Below are 7,982 nucleotides of genomic sequence, written 5' to 3' on the forward strand. Positions count from 1 at the left end.
AAGAGAGGGCGCTGTGGGTGTTTCAGGCAAGTCTGCCAGAATGTGACGTGGTGGTGAATCGGACTCTTCTTTAAACAACAACAGCTAGTCGGTCGTCACTGGTTACCACAGTCACAAAGTCATAATTATGGCTAAACCTCGCCCAATTCTCAATTCTACAAATTCTCTTATTAAAATCAGATTTTTAAACCTAACCTTATGTCTAACCTTAAATGAACACAAAAAATATCATGTTTGTTTTCATATATTTTTACGATGGCCAATGATGACATTGTGGGTGTGATAACTAATGACAAGCCAACTAGTCAGCCATGTTATTTTATAGTTAAACGACAGTGGTCAGCCACCTCGGTAGCTTGCTAGCTGAAACATTGAAGCTCTAGACTCGTTCATGTATATTATCCACTGTGACATACTTCTGTCGTCTAGCTAGTTATCCCATTTAATTTCATATTTACGTAGTTGTAATTAGTCAGCTAACGTAGCTAGCTGGCTGGTTAAGTTCACTAGCCTAACTAGCTAACTGTTAGCTAACATCCCCGACCATGAGTTCACTAAGCTACTCTCCTCCTGCTAAAGAAGAGGTCTACTGGACGGAGAAAGAGGGTCTGTGGCTGAACGTTGTCGTGAAAGAAGAGGAGGAAGAGGAGGATGTCACAGTAACAAAAGAAGATGAAGATGTTGCAGTGAAAGAGGAAGAGGACGAGAAAGAGGAGGATACAGATTTWGGAGAGGAGGGAGAGATAACTGGTATATTGGAAGAAGAAGAAGAAGAAGAGGAGGAGGATCTGATTAACACCAGTAAGTAAYTTACTGTCTTAAACCAGAAGCACAATGCAGTTGTTGAACTAAAGGGCAAAGTCACAGTAACGTAGCCACAATCAAATCGGCCATATATGTTTTTGTTACAATCAGGGCCAAGTCTTGGTCTTGTGACTAGACGTTATATTGCTGCCTTTCGGGGGTTGCACAATTTGACAACTGGAAAAGGGAAAATGTTAAATTGCACCACCATTTAACCCTGCACCTACCTATACACTATCCCCCAAAACCCACCACCCAATCCCAATACTTTGGCCATAAATTAACCCTTTTATTTATTTAACCTTTATTTAACTAGGCAAGTCAGTTAAGAACAAGTTATTAACCTTTACAATGACGGCCTACCCGGCCAAACCCGGACGATGTTGGGCCAATTGTGCGTCGCCCTATGGTACTCTCGATCATGGCTGGTTGTGATACAGCCTGGAATCGAACCAGGGTCTGTACCATGAGCACCTATAGCAAACTCGAGATGGCAGTGTCCTTAAGAACCGCTGCACACCACTTGGGAAGCCAGGCCATCCCACTACTTTGCCCTAAAGGATCCTACACAGGCCATCCCACTACTTTGCCTAAAGGATCCTACACCAGGATCCCACTACTTTGCCCTAAAGGATCCTACACCAGGCCATCCCACTACTTGCCCTAAAACCATCCTACACCAGGCATCCATCCCACTACTTGGCCTAAAGGATCCTACACCAGGCCATCCCACTACTTGCCCTAAACGATCCTACACCAGGCCATCCACCACTACTTCTGGCCTAAAGGATCCTACACCAGGCCATCCCACTACTTGGACCCTAAAGCGATCCTACACCAGGCACACTCCCACTACTTGGCCCTAAAGGATCCTACACAGGCCATCCCACTACTGTCCCTAAAGGATCCTACACCAGGCCATCCCACTACTTTGCCCTAAAGGATCCTTGAGCAAGCCAGGCCATCCCAACTTCTGCCCTAAAACGATCCTACACCAGGCCATCCCACTACTTTGTCCCTAAAGGATCCTACACCAGGCCATCCCACTACTTTGTCCCTAAAGGATCCTACACCAGGCCATCCCACTACTTTGTCCCTAAACGATCCTACACAGGCCATCCCACTACTTTGACCCTAAAGGATCCTTCACCAGGCCATCTACCTGGGAGGAACCCCGTCTCTCAAAACAATAAATAAAGGTTAGGGAAGAGAGCATCTTTCAGCTGTCCTTTTGCATTTATTGATGGAGAGAAGATTGGATTGCCCGGACGTCAAGCGAATATCTCAGTCTGACTTGAGAGTACTGACTGACTTAAACGCTGTGTTCTCAGGTATATTGCTACAATCAATAGAAATCGATGTGATCCTACTCTTTCTAAGTCAAATGAAAACGCTACCATTTAGTTAAATGACTCCTGAGTAAAGTCCATTGTCCTTATTACATTCACACTGTTTTCTTTCACCAGGTTCTTTAAATGTGAAAACGGGTTCATCATATTGATCACAACTACCTCGGTTTACAGCCTGGTCTCACAGACTAGACGTAACATAGTAAAAATGTAAATCCGGGACACTCAAATACTAAAAAAATATATAAATGTAACATGCAAGAATTTCAACAATTTTACTGAGTTACAGTTCATATAAAGAAATCAGTCAATGTAAACAAATTCATTAGGCCTTAATCTATGGCTTTCACATGGCTGGGCAGGGGTGCAGCCATTTTTTCTCCACAAAATGGCTTTATTACAAACAGAAATAGTCCAGTTTCATCAGCTGTCCGGGTGGCTGGTCTCAGACGAATGTGGAGGTCGTGATTACATGTGGTCTGCGGTTGTGAAGCCGGTTGGACATTCTACCAAATTCTCTAAAATGACRGAGGCGGCTTATGGTAGAGAAATGAACATTAAATTCTCTGGTAACAGCTCTGGTAGACATTGCTGCAGTCAGCATGCCCATTGCACACTCCTTCAAAAATTTGAGACATCTGTGGCATGTTGTTGTGTGTCAACTGCACATTTTAGAGTGGCCTTTTAATGTCACCAGGACAAGGTGCCCCTTTAGAAACATTTAGAGAGTTTGACAGTACGTCCAACCAGCTTCACAACCGCAGACCACGTGTAACCACGCCATCCCAAGATCAACCCACATCCGTCTTCTTCACCTGTGGGATCGTCTTCGGCACCTGTTGCATAATGTCATTATAAAGCTTACCTGGTAGTCCCCAGTCACGTGTGTTTGTTCACAGACAACACACAACTAGAGACCGGAGCCTTGTTGAGTCACTCACTGTTGTGCAACAATGCGCCAGGTGATCTAGCTACAGTATGGAATTCCTAACTAAATGTTTGCCAAGCTAGATATCTTATAACTTAAGTCAACTGTCTAAAAGATGTTAAATGCTCTACAGTTGTTCATTTTTGGTTTACTAATTTAGCAGCTTGTTAGCTTAGTGGGTAGCTGCTTCAAGATCAAGCTTTGTAACAGCAGAGAATCCCCTCCTGGATCAATATTTGTTTTGTGCAGCAAAACTGAGTAGCATTTTTCAAGTTACTTATATAACTTAATGAGCTGGGATATCTGGCCTCCAAATAGTTGAGTTACTTGTTTAACTTTATGAGCTGGGATATCTGGCCTCCAAATAGTTTAGTTACTTGTATAACTTTATGAGCTGAGATATCTGGCCTCCAAATAGTTTAGTTACTTATATAACTTAATGAGCTGGGATATCTGGCCTCCAAATAGTTTAGTTACTTGTATAACTTTATGAGATATCTGGCCTCCAAATAGTTTAGTTACTTTTTTAACTTAATGAGCTGAGATATCTGGCCCCCAATAGTTTAGTTACTTATATAACTTAATGAGCTGGATATCTGGCCTCTAAATCGTTTAGTTACTTGTTTAACTTTATGAGCTGGGATATCTGGTCTCCAAATAGTTTAGTTACTTATATAACTTAATGAGCTGGGATATCTGGCCTCTAAATCGTTTAGTTACTTGTTTAACTTTATGAGCTGGGATATCTGGTCTCCAAATAGTTTAGTTACTTATATAACTTAATGAGCTGAGATATCTGGCCCCCAAATAGTTTAGTTACTTTATATAACTTATGAGCTGAGATATCTGGTCTCCAAATCGTTTAGTTACTTATATAACTTAATGAGCTGGATACTGGCCTCCAAATAGTTTAGTTACTTGTTTAACTTTATGAGCTGAGATATCTGGCCTCCAAATAGTTTAGTTACTTGTTTAACTTAATGAGCTGAGATATCTGGCCTCCAAATAGTTTAGTTACTTGTTTAACTTTATGAGCTGGGATATTTGGCCTCCAAATAGTTTAGTTACTTATATAACTTAATGAGCTGAGATATCTGGCCTCCAAATAGTTTAGTTACTTATATAACTTAATGAGCTGGGATATCTGGCCTCCAAATAGTTTAGTTACTTATATAACTTATGAGCTGGGATATCTGGCCTCTAAATCGTTTAGTTACTTATATAACTTAATGAGCTGAGATATCTGGCCTCTAAATAGTTTAGTTACTTATATAACTTAATGAGCTGAGATATCTGGCCTCTAAATAGTTTAGTTACTTATATAACTTAATGAGCTGGGATATCTGGTTCCAAATAGTTTCATAACTTTATGAGATGTAAACAAGTGACATCAATAAGGATCACATCTTTAACCTGGATTCACCTGGTCAGTCTGTCATGGAAAGGTGTTCATCGTGTTTTGTACACTCAGTGTTATATAGTCTTCTGTCCCTGTGAGTTCACATGTGGAACTGCATGAAATGTGTTTTAGTTTCCCATCATTTAGAAATGTGATCCCAATGTCCCACATTGTCCTCTTTATTAATATCAAGACTCATATACAGTATAGCATCAGTTTACAACTAAAATGGACCAATCCTGGATCGCCCCCTGTATTATCAGCCACTGAAATAGGAGACTTTGTCCCCTCTCTGTTTGTCTACTCAACCCAGAGTGAAACCAAAACACCCATGCAGCCCATGACAACCTGATGACTCAGAGTCACGTCATAAACAAGTACAACGGCCACCGTGAGGGATAATAACTGCTGTTCACCTTCTGGGACCATTGAACAGTCTAGATTTACAGGTTATTACTTCTAAATAACCTGTTCACCATCTGGGACCATTCAACAGTCTAGATTTACCAGGTTATTACTTCTAAATAAACTGTTCACCATCTGGGACCATTCAACAGTCTAGATTTACCAGGTTATTACTTCTAAATAAACTGTTCACCATCTGGGACCATTCAACAGTCTAGATTTACCAGGTTATTACTGCTAAATAAACTGTTCACCATCTGGGACCATTCAACAGTCTAGATTTACCAGGTTATTACTTCTAAATAAACTGTTCACCATCTGGGACCATTCAACAGTCTAGATTTACCAGGTTATTACTGCTAAATAAACTGTTCACCATCTGGGACCATTCAACAGTCTAGATTTACCAGGTTATTACTTCTAAATAAACGTTCACCATCTGGGACCATTCAACAGTCTAGATTTACCAGGTTATTACTTCTAAATAAACTGTTCACCATCTGGGACCATTCAACAGTCTAGATTTACCAGGTTATTACTGCTAAATAAACTGTTCACCATCTGGGACCGTTCTCATGGGGTATTACAGTTGTTGTTTTGATTATTGCTTGTACAGTCGCTAAGAATATATTTGGTTGTGATAGTTGCAAAATACCTGTTTTGGACACAGCATTTGTTAGCTTTAATGCTAAATGCTCATTGACAAGCTCATTGAATGCTAATGCTAGGCTGGTAACAAAGCTAGCCAAAGATAATTTTACTGGTTGAAGTGTTTTTTTTTAAGTATAAAGCAGTTGATTTGCGACAATAACACAAACATATTAAGCAGGAGATTCAAACGAGCCTTACAATTATAATCCAAAGTAATGTGAAATGCACTCATAATCAACCTGTAAATTGAGGCTATTTTTTTTATATTTTTTTTATTTTTTTTTGTCAGCCTATGAGTTTTCTCCCACGGCGGGGAATTCGTGAATATCGACACCAGAGCTTAACCAGAGTTTCCTTGAGGAGCACTCCTGATCTTGCATTGTAATATTCAGAATACCTTGTAAAAAAACTAAAATCTAACTCACCATTTTTGCTCCATGCAGTTAATACTACATCGATAACTAGCTGTTTCCTCATTCGCATTTCTCATTTTTGCTGTCGCCTATCAGAGAACTTTGTGGTGAATTAGTGAATAGCGACACACAGAGCTTAATGTGAGTTTCCTTGAGTAGCATCCTGATCTTGCTCTGATAATCTGTGGTAATATTCTGAATACATTGTCGTTTTTTCACAATGTCGCCATTTTTTTTTTGCTCCACGCAGATATACTACATCCATAACTAACGGTTTCTGCATTCTCAGGGAGGAGTTTCTGCAACCAAATTGCGTGCGCTTCGCCTCGTGCTGAAATTTTAGCAAACGCAGAAAGGGGCCAATATTGGTGACCAAAAGTGGTCTGGCACACTGCTTAGAGTTTCTGTAATAATTTATTTTTTAGAATCATTAAATTTACTACTAAAGTGAGAGAGAAAAATAAGACTAAATATGACTGTTGTTGATCACTGACTGTCTTTTTAAGACAATTGTCAAATAAGTTTGTAAAACCATTTAACTTCTCTAGGATATGTGGGATGCTACCGTCCCACTTGGCCAAAAGCCAGTAAAAAATGCAGAGCACCAAATTCAAATATATTACTATAAAAATCCAACTTTCATGAAATCACACATGATTAAAGCTACACTTGTTGAGCCAGCATGTCTGATTTCAAGAAGGATTTACGGCGAAAGCACACCAAACAGTTATGTTAGGTCAGTAGATGGCCACAGAAAACACAGCCATTTTTCCAGCCAAAGAGAGGAGTAACAAAAAGCAGAAATAGAGATAAAATGAATCACTAACTTTTGATGATCTTCATCAGATGACTACCATAGGACTTCATGTTACACAATACATTATGTTTGTTCGGTAAAGTTCATATTCATATCCAAAAATCTGAGTTTAGGCGGGATGCTACTGTCACTTGGCAAAAAGCCAGAGAAAATGCAGAGCGCCAAATTCAAATTAATTACTATAAAATCAAACTTTCATTAAATCACACATGAAAGTTACCAAACTAAAGCTACACTGGTTGTGAATCCAGCCAACATGTCAGAATTCAAATAGGCTTTTCGGCGAAAGCAAACGATGCTATTATCTGAGTATAACACCATAGTAAACAGAGAGAGAAGCATATATCAACCCTGCAGGTGCGACCACAAACGCAGAAATAAAAAATATAATTCATGCCTTACCTTTGACGAGCTTCTGTTGTTGGCACTCTATATGTCCCATAAACATCACAAATGGTCCTTTTGTTCGATTAATTCCGTCGAATATATCCAAAATGTCCATTTATTTGGCGCGTTTGATCAGAAAAACACTGCTTCCAAATTGCTCAAACATGACTACAAAATATCTCAAAGGTTACCTGTAAACTTTGCCCCAAAATTTAAACTACTTTTGTAATACAATTTATGTATTTTTAACGTTAATAATCGATAAAATTTAAGACCTGTGTTCAATACAGGATTAAAACCAACTCTAGCCAGCTTTCTGCTCACCGCTTCTATCTAACAGGACACTTAATGTGACTCTCATTCAAGATGGCCGTACTTCTTCATTACACAAAGGAATAACCTCAACCAATTTCTCAAGACGGTTGACATCCAGTGGAATGCGGTAGGAACTGCAAGCAAGTCTATTAGAAATCGGTTTCCCAATGAAATCTATGAAAAGAGAGTGACCTCAAAAACAAAAAAGAATCTGAATGGTTTGTCCTCTGGGTTTCGCCTGCTAAATAAGTTGTTATACTCACAGACATGATTCAAACAGTTTTAGAAACTTCAGAGTGTTTTCTATCCAAATCTACTACCAATATGCATTTCTTATCTTCTGGGATGAGTAGCTGGCAGTTGAATTTGGGTATGCTTTTCATCCAAATGTGAAATGCTGCCCCCTATCCTAGAGAAGTTAAACATTCATTACAGATGTAAATTGTTGTACTAACATGGGCATCACCTTTCAGCTAAAATAAACAGTGGATTTCTGCTGTTGTGGGCCTTTTAT

The 7,982-nt window shown here is 39.4% G+C and overlaps 1 pseudogene; it reads left to right on the forward strand.

The window, feature by feature from the left end:
- Window positions 1–302: 302 nt before the first annotated feature.
- LOC111982345 (zinc finger protein 180-like) overlaps window positions 303–7,982 on the forward strand; it is a 14,684-nt pseudogene continuing 7,004 nt past the window's right edge.

The sequence above is a fragment of the Salvelinus sp. IW2-2015 genome, linkage group LG21 (assembly GCF_002910315.2).
Source record: "Salvelinus sp. IW2-2015 linkage group LG21, ASM291031v2, whole genome shotgun sequence".
NCBI lineage: Eukaryota > Metazoa > Chordata > Actinopteri > Salmoniformes > Salmonidae > Salvelinus > Salvelinus sp. IW2-2015.